Here is a 14,104-nt window from a genome sequence, read left to right as displayed (position 1 = left end):
CCCTGGACCTCTGCCTCGATAGAGCTTGCACCACGTCTACTAAGTCTTGATTGGTGCTAGTTTTATGATCTGTGCAGCAGGCCACATTCTACGGACGTGACAGCTATCTCTACATCTTTTTCCTGCCCAGCCGTTGGCCATGGAGTGTAGGCTGCTACTGGACTGGTCACTTCTGGCCTGATGTTCACTGTCTCAAGTAAAAAAGATCTGGGGGCTCTTTCATTCTCTTTCTGTTATTATCAATTCAGCTTATGGATGCCCTCCCCTGTTAGAGTTGCTTGATCACGTGTGTCTTCTCTGGCCTGTGAGCAGCTTGCCATTTTGCACACATGCACTTTTCAAAAAGCATTCTTTCATTGCCCCCTGAGGACACAGATTACAAAGCACTGTGTGTATTTCCTACCTTCTATCTATTTGTTTGTTTTACATTTACTTTAATACTTAAGGAGTCCACAAATGGTACAAAGGGAACACAACACCTAATAAAAGGTAAGTCAAGGCACAATCCAGTTTCATGTGGAATTTTGTAGCCAACCTGTTCATTCTTTGAGACAACAAGCAATTTTATTGAACCAAGAGTCATGTACATCTTCCAACAACTTTGGAGCAGACACAGAGAAGTTAGGTATGAACAAAAACTCCAGAAGTTGTAGTCTCAGTACTGGTGTCTGATGTAAGCCCCTAAACACTACACCAGTTCATCAATATTGAGATTATGAAAATGGAGGGATTTCCAGATGTCAGTTGAGCCAGTCTAGTATAGAGGTGACTCTACTCCATTTGGAGGCAAATACAAATAAAAAATATCAGCATACTATGAAAAGAGCTATAGAATATGTTGCTACTGTATAAATAAACTGTAATAGAAATAAAAGCAAGTAAAAATATTAATCAGGATGCAAACCATTTCTTTGCTTTCAACATTTAACAGAAAGGTCCATAGTCAGGAAGAGCAAATCAATGTAAAGGCTAATCATAATGAAGTACAGATTTTAGTGCTTTTCTTAAAGAGTGAAGCATGTTTTCCTTAATTAGTTGTGGTTGTTACAGCCTCCCCGAATATAGACAGGGACAGTAAAAGAATTATGACTTCAATCAAAAGTAAAATGGCTAAAGGAAGACAGAGTAGTAAATGTAACCCAGTCAGTGCCCAGTGGATTTTTCAGTGCCACATTTGTGTATGAAGGACAACAAAATAGAACAAATAATTCAATTTTGCATAGATCTATAGCATTTGTGCCTTTTTTTGCTACATGTTCCACTTATCCCGCAGAAAGCTCTCCCTTTCCTTACTAAAGCCTATGCAATACAGTAATGCAATGATGTTCAAAAGGAAGAAACCCATACCAGAAACCCTATTTCACTGATTTAACTTCAGTAAAATTAAATTCAGCTTGCTACAGGTTACTATGCCTTGTACATCATCATTAGTTTGTGTGCTGCCTTACTGATTACACATGTATAGTTAGCAATACAGATTCCATCTAGCTTTCCAGATGCCAAAAATAAAAATCAGATTATCTTTATTATTAAACATATAAATACATGGGGATATTTTCTTAGCTGAAGTCCTCCTCAAAGGTTATTCATACAACAAACAAAGAGCCACTAAAGGTAAACTACCTTAGCCTAAACAAAAGCCCTATTACTGATACAGTAGAAAAAAAACGCAAAAGCTATATTGACAAAAAGGCTGAATTATAGAGGAGTAATTTTTACCTTGCTTGTATTCACTTCAAATTTTTGAAGCATTAAAAAAAAAAATAGAAAATTGTTTGGTATGGAAACAGACTATGATGAAAGCTATTCATTTTGTAAGTCCCTATATACTCCATGTGGATTAATTGAAAACCAATTGCAAATATGGTCATATATACATATTTATAACATTGTGATGTTGGTATACAAAATGAAATACATGCATAGAATGCAATAGAAGTATTGATTGATTAGACCATCATATTTAAATTAAAGTACAAGTTAAAGTTTTTGTGTGATATTCTAAACAAGTACTAAATCCTGTTACTATGTGATACACAAGCCTTATGGAGTAAACTTTACTTCCCTTGACCCAAATTCCTTCTTTATTTCTGTCTAAAACACCACCCCTCCCAGACACTGCAGCTTATGATGGGAGGGTTTCAGCAACAGAGGCAGCATTGTTAATACAGAAAGCAAAGGGACTAGGTGTGACTAGGTGCTGATTGGCACACTACAGGCTTCTGAGTCACCCAGCTGACCCCTGGAACATATTTTAATCCCACTATGGTACAAGCATGCACGGCCTACATGAGAGTGACAACTCTGCTCTGAATTCAGATGCAGTGTAGCATTGTTGCCACCCCATACCAGGAAGCTGCATTAGGTGGACTTCACTAGTAGACACAGATATTGGTTGGACTCTGCAGAGGGACTAAGGTTATACTGCAAGTGCAAATGCTCCTACAGCACTTATCCTGCAGCCATTTTTTTTTTAAAGAGTAGCCATAGTTCTACTTTGAAGCTTCATTTAGATGTGCAGTTGGTGGGCTGCAAAAATGTGTGGTTGAGCTGCATTTTTGCTGCCTTCCAACCAGCCCCTCCCCCCCTCCTCCTTTAGGCTGCAGTAGGCAGGGGAATGGATATTTACATGCCGTGGCTGTGATTCTTCACACCCTTAGCAAAGTTTACCCAACATGTAGTGATCAATGGGTGGTAAGCCAGCTAAATGCTACACATTAAAGTAAATGGTAAGCTCCGCAAATGTATTGTACCTGGTTGTGGTGCAATTGTGGGCAAAAAGTGCAGTGTTACTCACTAAGATAAAATGGACATGTGGCAAACAATTTAACAGGTCTAAAAGATCAGTGCACCATGCTACTGGTGCACATAAGGCAGCCTATGTATGGGTATTTGTACTTGGAACATCCAATGACAAGCAGCAGCACACCAAATTGTGTACCTTGGTTAAAGCCTGTATTTCTGTGCATGTGTATTATGTGGCATGAATGTGTACTTTTGTTCTTCATACACAGCATGGACTATAGCATTTTTAATTTTAGTAGTGTGAATGCAAAAGAGCCAACAGATGGCAAATATGTAACCACTAAAATGTTACCAAAAATCCAATTTTTAATATAGGTATGCCAACCCTTAGCTGGCATATGTTTGAATAGTAGTATGCACCTCACAGCAAAGTACATTGTTAGTGACTTTGGCATATATATGCTTAACAGATGGGTTGTTCAAACTACTCCACAGACACATTGATGTGACAGCATACACACATATGGTTTAGTCAGTCAGGCCTTTTGTGCCATTGAACTGGAAAAAGTGTGCAGAGGACGACTCTTCATGATTTTCCTGATCTGTATATTCATTCTGGAGTTGATTTACTAAAGACAAACTGTCCACTTTGCAAGGGAATTTTCCCCAAATCTTAGAGAATGAGGTACAGCTCTGCTGACTTCCAATCATGTGCAAGCACAAATTCTGTTTATTTTTGTTGCGAAATTTCACCACATTCACTAAATTATCATGCAAAGTGCAACTGACCTTGCAAGGTTAACAGCGTAATCACCTTTAGTAAATCAACCCCAATAAACTATTGTAGCCAGATAATCAGAGTAACAGACCAGTAAATAGCATTTTCAGAGGAAGGCTGTTCTGTCTAGCATAGGATCACAATACAGGCTGCACAGAATTACCAATCCTTTACGTAGCAAAATGTTTCCATCTATGTATTGCAAAGGTTCAGTTTTTAGATCTGTAGCAAGTTGAAATGTAACATTAATCCCATTCCCTACAGCCTCCAAATATTGATCTGCTTTGCAGTATGTAAGTGCAAGTTGGTTTTACCAGGACATGAGCCATACTAATGCATGCTGTGAAGACATTGCTGCTGTATGTGGTACTAGCTCTGTTCCCATTATTGTCAAGTGCGGTGCTCTTCAATTAGTGGCTCAAGAGAGGTGCACAATTCACCTTTAATAAGGCACCATGCAGCCAAAGCAGTTATTGCGGACAGTAAATACTTTCATTAAAGAACCACGGTTGTAAAAACATTGTATTCTGATAACATAGGATTAAAGTGTATGTAAACCTTAACAACAACCACCTCCTGTTTCCTCCCTGTTGCTTGTCTGCTAAATAAAGTGATGAAAATGTTTTGTTTTAGATCCATAAGTGTAATAAAAAAAAAATGCCAGCTGATCATGTCAGAAATTCAGAGCTGTCCTGTATACACTGCCTGTGTTAAGGAGCCTAAGACCTCATGCATATGGACATCTGCAGGCATAACATATGCCTTGTGTAACATCCCAGACATTTTCCCATGCCTGTGATGCAGCAGGTGAGGTGAAGGGCTGGCCATAGAAGTGAATGGCTATATGCTCCTGTACGTATGTAAACGCCAATGCTTCTGTACCCGCATGATGCATTTTCCATTCATGTAAGTTTTGCACTCGGGAAACACACTGTGGGGATGATTTACTAAAACTGGTGCACTGAGAATCTAGTGCATAGTAGCCAATCAGCTTCTAACTTCACCTTGTTCAGTTAAGCTTTGGAAATAAAACCTGGAAGCTGATTGGTTAATATGCAGAGTTGCACCAGATTCTACACTTTCCAGTTTTAATAAATAACCCTCACTGTATGTCAGGCATGCTCCTTGCCATCATCACCAGGAGTGCAAATTACAGGGTAACAACACAAAAGCACAATTGGGAGACAGTTGTCACTCCATATCAGGAAGTACCTGAAGGAAGACCTTCATTTTAGGACCAACAGCTGTTCTTTCCATAATAGTTAATTACATTAACATACTCAAGCTCATATGAGATTTGGCTTTAGATCTACTTTAAGGCTAGGTTCACACTGTTGTGGGTGGTTGTGGGTGGTTGCGGGTGTGGGATAGCATGTAAATAACACCTATTCCCACAACCAACCGCAGCCAAAATGCTGTGCTCCATTGCAGATGCGGAGGACTGCCATTCATTCTTAATGGCACCCCGATGCATCTCAACGCGCAGAGCATTTTTGGGTACAGGAAATCACATGGTGCAACAGCACCATGAGATTTCCCTTCTGCTGTCTTTTTAAAAAGGTGCAGGGACCTTTTCCTTCCGTTTCCCACAGGCACAACAGTTGATTTAAATGAATGGGCTGCTAAGCCTGTGCAAACAATTGCTGTAGCAAATGCATTGGTGTCAACCTAGTGTAAACCTTGTGAACAAAATTCAACAATTGGAAATATCACTGATAGCATTAAAGTTTTTCTCAAACCCTAGCACTTTTGCTGAACATCTTGCTCTGAATGTAAATGTGGAGAAAACTATAATTAAAAAAAGTCATGTGAAATGTAAAAATAATGAATATGCTGTTTATTGTCATTGCATGTATTAACTGATCGCAACTGCCAGAATACAATGATTATTTTTTTTTGTGATAGTGAACCTTTAAACACATAAATTATGACTGTAAAGAGAATTTCAGCACTATACTTCCAGAGTATAAATAATGCCTACTACTTTTATGTTAAATTATGGCACATCAGCTGACAAAAGGTTAAACATCTTTCATCTCTTGATTCATTTTTTAGATTAATTGATCCATTATATCAATTTTTATAGATTATAGATTAAGCAGAAGGTTTCAAGACTGACACGTGGCATTTCATGATTGAGTATCTTACATGGTAGCTGTAGATACCACCAGTTGCTAGAATAGATCTATAATTCCAGAGTTTGCTAAATTGCCACTTATGTAAACTATAAGTTCCAAGGGGAGAGTGTATAATATATGCTACTGTGACATGCTTCCCATTACTGCTGCTAAATATTTATATCAGAAATGAGCATCCAGCTGCTACTGACTGCACACCATTCCTTCCTTAAACCAGTTTATACTAGAAATAATATATGTTACTTGATGACCCCATCCAGTGGTGCCATGAAGTCTAAATGATGGCTGTGAAGAACATTATCCTGTTATGCCGAGCATGAAAACACACAAGAAATATTTGCTTGGTTCCGATAATATTTATGGGAGAGGATATTACTTCTGTTATGTTTAACTATCTGTGTAATACCCAATATGGAGCAGAGCATATTTAATATAGCAGCATAAGGTATGATCACTGTGTGCGGTAACCCATGGAAACCAAACAGGTTTCAGTTTATTGTAGATCAGTTGGTATTCATTCTAATTGGCTTCCATGCATTGCTGCATGTTTCTTATAGCTTTTGTAACATCTGCTTTCCTACTATTTATTATAGTCCTATCATTTCTAGATTGCAGTTCATGCCATGTATATGAACACAGATGGATTCTATGACATTCTAAATGTTATATGATCTCATTAACTTGTGCAAACACTTGAGTTTCTGCTAAGATCCTAAACAGTGTTTCACTGTGAAAGTTTAAAAGAAAAGTGTTTCTTAAAGTGAAAAGACATCTTACACATTTTATACAGCTAAAGTTTAGCTAACAAAAAAAAGATTTTGCCAAATTACTTACCTCTAATGTCCCATGTTGTACAGGCAGCTGGATTCTCAAGATATCTTCAATGCAGGGATGCCCTGTCCTCTTCCTGTCTGTGACCTTCTGTCACTGCAATGGTTAACAGCTTCGGGTCAACAGGCAGAACAGCAGTACGGCACCTCTTTCTTCCTCCTCTTTGATTGAGAAAAGTGCTTTCATTGATTACACTGTGATCCGTGAATGAGGGAGAGTCTGATCAGTCACAATATTCTCTCTCCTATTCACAGATCATGTTGCAAGCAGTGCAATCAATGAAAGAACTTTTCTTAATGAAGGAGGAAAAAGGAAGGGTCATGTCCCCGTCAGACCATCTGTACTGCTGTTCTGCCTGAAAATTTGAAGCTGTTAACAACTGCAGCACTGGAAGTTCTGAGACAGGAAGAAGACAGGGCATCCCTTCAGTGATGGTTTCACCAAAATTCAGCTGCTTGCACAACGCGGGACATACTTCATTACAAGTGATGTGACTAAAGCTGTAGGGATTTTTTTTTAGCTAAACTTCAGCTCTAAGATTTACAATGTACTATTTCTGGAAGCGTAGGTGTAATCACATCTGATACAATGTAATGGAAATATATGTATAGACCTAATTCTATTACAATAATGTCAGAAAAGCTTCCATAAATACATGTAATGTACAGTGTACCCAATGTGCATGTAGAGAAGAGAGACGGCAGCGCCACTCTAAGTGTAGAAGGTTAAAATCAGGCAGATTTAATGGTAATATTGTACTCACATAGGTAGGTCGGCCTGACGAAGGATTGAGCATGCTCCGAACGTGCGCCATCTTAGAAACCCAGTCCATGCGGTGACATCTTCCCTGTGAGCCTCCCTGCGCCCCTCTGCTACTCCCCAAGCCCTGGACACAACTGGAGTGGGGGAAAACACCCAGAGAGTGGCCAAAGGACCTGATGCTCCCACTGGACCTCTATCACTTGACATTCCTACCTGTTACCTATCTATGTGAGTGCAATTTTACCATTAAATCTGCCTGATTTTAACCTTCTACACTATGAGTGGCGCTGCGGTCTCTCTTCTCTACCTGCATTAGGAGTATCTAGAAGCTCTTACAGCCGGCTGCCTCCTCTGACAAGTCCATACTACTTCAAGCCCCCACTAAAGATGGACTTGGACACCACCTCCATGTGGACCTTCTACTAACCCCCATTGCCGAGGGTCCATCCCCAAATGCACACAGGGTAGAGGCATCTTAGTGCTCCCTTCCCCCACTCACCTCAGAATACACAATGTGTATGCAGGTGTTCATTTGCATACACAGTCAAGAGTGTCATAAAATATGATGGGTGTAAAAGAAAACAGACCCACAGTTTGCCTGTAAACCTCAATTACAACTTGATATGCTAATAAAGCAATAACTACCAATTATTAATACTTAAAGCGGAACTTCATCTAAAAGGGGAAGTTCTGCTTATTTGCCTCCTCCTTTTTAACGTTTGGCACTTTTTGGAGAGTGGGTAACTGTTTTTGACAGGTACTTGCTCTCACTTCTGGGATCCGAGCAGAAGTTCCATCCCCCCCCAGCCTTCTGGGACACATCACAGGTCCCAGAAGACTGCGGGACCATTCACAAAGCCCTGTCTATATTCTCATCACACAAGTTCCTGGAAACAGGGCTCATCAATAGCGGGTGCTGCAGCGACTACCAGCTGGTTACTGGAGACATTACAGATAAATGCTCATATTCGCCAGCACACCAAGGATCTCCAATTGTAGTCCAAAAGTCTTTTAGTGCAGAAAGATCACATCACAAATATACAAATGCAATGTTTCGAAGCCACGCAGGACCCCTTTGTCAGGCATGTGATGTCATTCCCAAAGCCCAGTGCGGCTCACATGCGCGCAGTGGAAAACCAGATGTGAAGCCACAGGGCTTCACTGTCAGTTTCCCTTAGTTAAAATGCTGGCTCCTGGACCCAAAGTTGATTGAAGAATAGGCTCAGGTGAGGACAGCGCTGTATCCCTGGACAGGTAAGTGTACTTATATTAAAAGTCAGCAGTTACAGTATTTGTAGCTGTTGACTTTTTAATATAAAGATTTAGGAACTGATAACAATTAAGATAAGGTTATTGTGGGAATAAATCTATTCCTACAAAACTGACTCCTGTACAGTATTCCCATTGAAAAATGTAGCCAGCCACCAGTGAGCCTACCTCAACCTGAAATGGCTAAACACATTAAACCAGCCTTTCTCAACCTTTTTAACATGGATAAGTAACTTCCTATGCTTAGGGAACACTTGCAAATAACTACCGTACTATATCTACAGTTCATGGTACATTAGTGTGATGGTCACTGTGAAGAATGCACCTTTGTGGTCATTGGGAAGATAACTAAAAAGACTATTGTTGTCAGTGGTTACTCATTTGCTCAAATTGCTTATTGCTCAAGGAACCCCTCTCAACCTCTTTGCGTTCCATGGAACCCTGGTTGAGAAAGGCTGCATTAAACAATCATCTGTACATAGATAAGACTTTTTGAAGAGCAAGATTTCAATTCTGTTCTTATAGAAAGTTTTCCAGATAACAGCAAAACAAAGTAAAGATGCACTAATTATTGAAATCAACAAAATAGCCCACAGCAAAAGGTATAAGACTCAACATTTTTTTTTTTATAGATTTGTCCCGAAATGAACCATGGTCCCATTTACTAGTCCCCAAGCTTATCTTCTCCTAACTTTACAGACGAGAGTCTAGCACCTGACCTGATGATCTATGCTCATGGCGCGTGTGTGTGTTTATTAATGCTAGACCTGAAAGGCTGAACTGTGCCGTGATTAAGTTATTCTGCGTTGGTAGAAGAAGCTGGAGAAGGACTTTGGAGTGATTTGCTGAAGCAACTCAATGGTGCTCCAGAAATCATTTTATCCACTGAGAAAGGGACTAAGGCAACTCACTATGAAAATATATAAATATGAAAAAGGCACACTGTGAAGAGTAGTCTTTTCATCCTCTCTATCAGAATAACATTTTGTAGAAGCATGGATCAATATTAAACACTGCTTCAACTGCTGCTGCTGCAAGCTATCTCTGTATTAAATTGGTTTCTATTTTTCCTCCCCTCGTATAGCCCGAAAGCAGGGAGAAACGTAAGCGCACAACATATGCTTGTATTAATGTTTGGAGTTACAGAGGCAAAAGAGGCTGGCGGATAATTTCCAAAGTTTCAGAAATCCTTCAAAGGTTAAAAGAAATGTACATCCCTTCCACTGATACCATAGAGGACAGTCACATAAGCATGATCAATCAAAAGAATAACCGCCAGATGCTATACAGTTAGCACAATTCCAGTTTTCTTCAACCTAATAAAGGTGTAATAGCCATGTATACAGATTAAAGCGTATTAAACCCAAAAGCAAAAATATATTTTATTGCAGCTTACCAATCCTTAAATATGGTGGCTGCATTAGTTTTTCTCTTTTAAGGCTTTTCTTTCTTTATTTTTACCTTGTGATCTGGCCAGCAGCACTCCTGTCCAAGGGTGTCTTGACTGTGGATGGAGGAGCTCAGGAGACACCTTTGGATAGCAGCACTGTCAGTCCTGGGGGGAAGGTAGTGTTGTAAGCAGTAGCTAGGTACACACTTGTGCTGGTCAAGACCACTCACAAAGTCACGTGCGTTCCCGTCCCCCCAAGCAAAATGCACTGCTATTTAGCAGGCGAGTAGGGTGCCATTCATTCTTAATGCCATCCCCATGCATACGCAAACACAGCACGTTTTTGCGTACCACCATGCGACTCGGTGTTGCACGATTTAAAAAAAAAAATAGGACTTCCTTCTGTGTGTTTCTGTGCATAGGGAACCCCATTGAGTTGAATGGGCTATTCACAGGCAGGGGCGGACTGACAACTCATGGGGCCCCCGGGCAATAGGGGATAATGGGGCCCCTGTGTCCTTGCAAAAACTCAAAAAAGCCTATGAAAAAGGTACCAGGGGCATCTCATGGGGCCCCCCACTGACCCCGGGCCCTCGGGCAGTGCCTGAGTTTCCAAATGGTCAGTCCGCCCTTGTTCACAGGTGTGCACCTAGCTTTGGATGGACTGGACTAACAAATCAAAGCCATACTCCAGCTAACACTCTACAAGCAGCTACAGCCACATTTTTCTTTTCCTTTTGCAATACAAGTTTAAAACGAATAAAAGCTGACCATTGTAAGCACCCTTGTCAGTGTGAAATGGTTTGTCTCAACCCTCTAACACTTTTGCTGGACAACTTGGTCTGTTAAAGGAAGTTACAAAATAAAACAAAATTGCAAAATACCAGACTTTACTGGTTAGATCACCAGGTGCAAGCAAAGAAATAAAAAAGAGAACTAATGCAGGCATCAAATCTAAGAACAGGACAATTGTAACTGATTCGATTTTTGATTTTGTGTTTAGTATGGCTATAAATGCTCTGTCACCCAGCCACCTTGCAGCAGTGCCAGCACTACACCTCCCCTCCTAGAACTTTACATGGCATTGTTAAAGTGGAAGTCCTTTCTTTCAGGACGGCAAGCCTGAGGAGGAGGGCAGCGCTGGAGCGCACGTTGCCTTGTATGTACATGCGGTAATTGGGGACTGTGCCGGTAATAGGAGCGCGCACTGTCCAAGGTGCTGATCGCCCTGTGCACTGTCCAAGGTGCTGATCTCTCTGCGCGCTCTCCAAGGTGCTGAAACACAAGCAGGCGGAGAAGTAGAGAAACTCACCCGGCTGGAAGGGTCTTTGCTGTGGGATGGCTGGAGCGCTGGTTCTGACACCAGAATATTGGGCTTGTTCAGCAGCTTCAGCACAATCCTGCAGAAGAAGGAGGCTCCAGTCCCCTGTCCTCTGCTGGGGACAGCCCAGCTCCTCTGATAGCCTTGGCTGTGCCTGTGTTGCCGGCTTGCTGGGCTCAGACTGCCTCTAGAACACTGTGCACCCGGAGCTGTCCCTGCTAGGCTCTATCAGAGGAGTGCACAGACCCGGAGCTCTCATATTCCTTCTCCTTCTACAGCCGACAGCTCTGCTCAGTCTAGCATGGCCCCCTAGTGGACAAAAACATACAAGGGGGGGTGTAGTTGTCAGGAGGATTAGAGCACTGACCCCCAGAAAACAAATCTAGACTGCATAGCAGGTGGCTGCAGAACCCTGGGCTATGCTATAGAAATCCTCCACCTATAGCTGGAAATATTAACAACACGTTTGAAGGCTGATTTTCTTCGTTCAGAAAGAAAAAATATTTGCATGAGTTTTATGATGTATAGCAGACCACTTGTAATTATATTGTGACTTGTTGCCATGTTATTGCCCCCCCCCCTCTTTAACTATTTAAAGTCCAGATCCAGTAAATCTGACAATTCTTCCTTGCAGTGGGGATGCACCTTCACTGAAAGGGTTAACTGCTCATTTATTATAGGAGAGAGTAAAGCAAGCCATACATGGGTCGAATTCCGAACATATTTTCTTTATTGGGAATTTCATGCATTTTGTAATCCAATTATGCCACCATTGATTTAGAAATTTGACTAACCAAGCCTTTGATTTTACTTCATGTTGCTAAAAAAAATAATTTTGATGGATGGGAATCTTCTTTTCTTTCATACTCATTTCTTTTTTGATTATATTTCTCACACAATTCTCCCATCATTGATTAGAAATGTTTTAGTTTTTAAAAAAATTTCCAACATACCAGATCACACATATTCGATGGTAGCACAAAAATCGTCCGTTGCTGCAGTCCAGAGATGGTGTAAAATTCAAACAAAAATTCTTAGCTACAATTTTCCAATGAAAATTATTTTGGAATTCGACCTACGTATGGCCTGCATAAGGGCACATTTACACCAGCTTTCCTCTCCTAATAGCGACATGCTGACAGGCAATGAGAAGGCATAGTATAGCCTTTTGACCCCCTGGATTAACTCCCTAAATACCAGCAACTACACCACAACTATGCATGTTGTGGGTGGTTGCAGCACAGCCCCATTCACTTGAATGGGTCATGCTTAGCAGGCGGACAGGTGGTGTAATTCCTGACGAGGCCACGAAGCAAGACATCACAGCTACAAAATGTGTACACCCCTGTCCACTGCCTGGGGAGCAGTTGAGGGGCAGTGAAAACACAGCTCAACCATTGGCTTTTAGCGCCTCCCAATCAGTAAATTAGCCCTAAAAGTAGTTTTATTTACTGATCCTCCACTCCATAATGCTCCAGCAGTGGACTGTCCCTCGGTGTCCCTGTGTCCACTGCAAGGCTAGAGACTTTTCTTCAGTCTTGATGGCATCAGGACCATAGATCAACAGAGCATGGGGGTAGAAGACACTGCAGGGCAAAAGGGTAGAGGATCAAGCAAGTAATTTTTGTTTTCCTATGCACCCTGAACAAGCAGTGTGGATGCAGTCCTACTGCAAAAGAGAATTTTCAAGTTTTCTGAAGTTAAGCTTTAGAGCTGCCACCCAGCTATGGATTTTATTGCATGGTTACATTGGTCTAGCTTCGACCAATGTACGTATGCATATATCATACCTGTGGGACCACTGTGGACTTGGAGAATCATTGTAGTAGTCACTGCGACTACAGTGATCACTGATTTCTTCCAAGTCCTATACCTAGCAGCTGCCCTTCTGCATAGTAACTACAGGAGGTTGCTTGCTCTCCATGGACACCATTCACAGAATGCCTGGTATTGTTCTCGACTAATGCAAGGTGTTTTCTGGATGGATGAGGTGGAGATCATGGCATCACTTCCCCGTCTTTTCACCTTTTCCAATCAGAGAATGCCTTGGATTCCTTGAAAAAAAATGCGGAAGCTCTAAGAAAGCAGCAGCAAGCAATGCAATCTACACTAGCACATAGCATTCTGTACTAAACTGATTATAGGGGAAATCTGGTTTGTGTGCTTCACAGAATTTGCAGAACATTTCTGCTTTTTGCACCACTTTAAATTCTAACTCCACCTTCTGAAAAAAATAACAAAGGAAACTATATTAATTAATGGAAAATGTGAATGTGTTGTTTTTATTTATTTTTTTATTTATTTATTTATTTTGCCTTGGACCCTGCAAAGCATTGCAACTGTGATCAGTGGATTGCAGGTGCAATGCTCTGTCTCCTGCAGACTATTCCTTCAGCTGCAGGTCCGTACTGAGGTATGGACCTTCAGTTATGGGGCTGGAGAAAGTATTAGTGGACTACAAGTGAGGCTACTTCACCACACCTCTGTTCCATTGAAAACTTCAACTCCCTCTGCTACAGATTCCTGTGAATGAATGACATGGCTGTGCGGGGACCAAATAAGGACAGGAGCCAGCAGGAGGAAGAACCCCCAGTTTCTGTAAGTGGGGTGGGGGTGGTGTTTTGGGAGTAAGGGACTGCACAGTTCATGTTACACCCCAAATGTGGGTTTAACATGAAACATGACCAGAAGGGTGGAATTCTATTTTCATGGCTGGTTCACACCATACCCACATATGAGCCACACAGGAACATGCTGTGCGCTGCTGTGCAATTCACATGCAGTCCATTCAGTTCATTGTGAATGGGCTAAAATCGCACTGCACCAAAAGTAGTGCTTGCACTACTTTTCAAAACACACTGCAACTGGAT

General features: G+C 41.2%; 1 protein-coding gene across 2 annotated transcripts in view; it reads right to left on the bottom strand.

The window, feature by feature from the left end:
• TNR (tenascin R) overlaps positions 1-11,530 on the bottom strand; it is a 667,948-nt gene extending 656,418 nt beyond the window's left edge. For both annotated transcript variants that reach the window (XM_089676333.1, XM_089676334.1), the window contains exon 1: positions 11,226-11,530. The gene's annotated coding sequence lies outside the window, so the exon portion shown is untranslated. The remainder of the gene's footprint in view (positions 1-11,225) is intronic.
• Positions 11,531-14,104: the final 2,574 nt, after the last annotated feature.

Source organism: Staurois parvus, unplaced genomic scaffold (genome assembly GCF_062004578.1).
Source record: "Staurois parvus isolate SC_StPar_1 unplaced genomic scaffold, SC_StPar_1.0 ptg000166l, whole genome shotgun sequence".
Taxonomy (NCBI): Eukaryota; Metazoa; Chordata; class Amphibia; order Anura; family Ranidae; genus Staurois; species Staurois parvus.
Note: the sequence above shows the minus strand (reverse complement) of the source record. Positions and strands in the feature narration are given on the sequence as shown.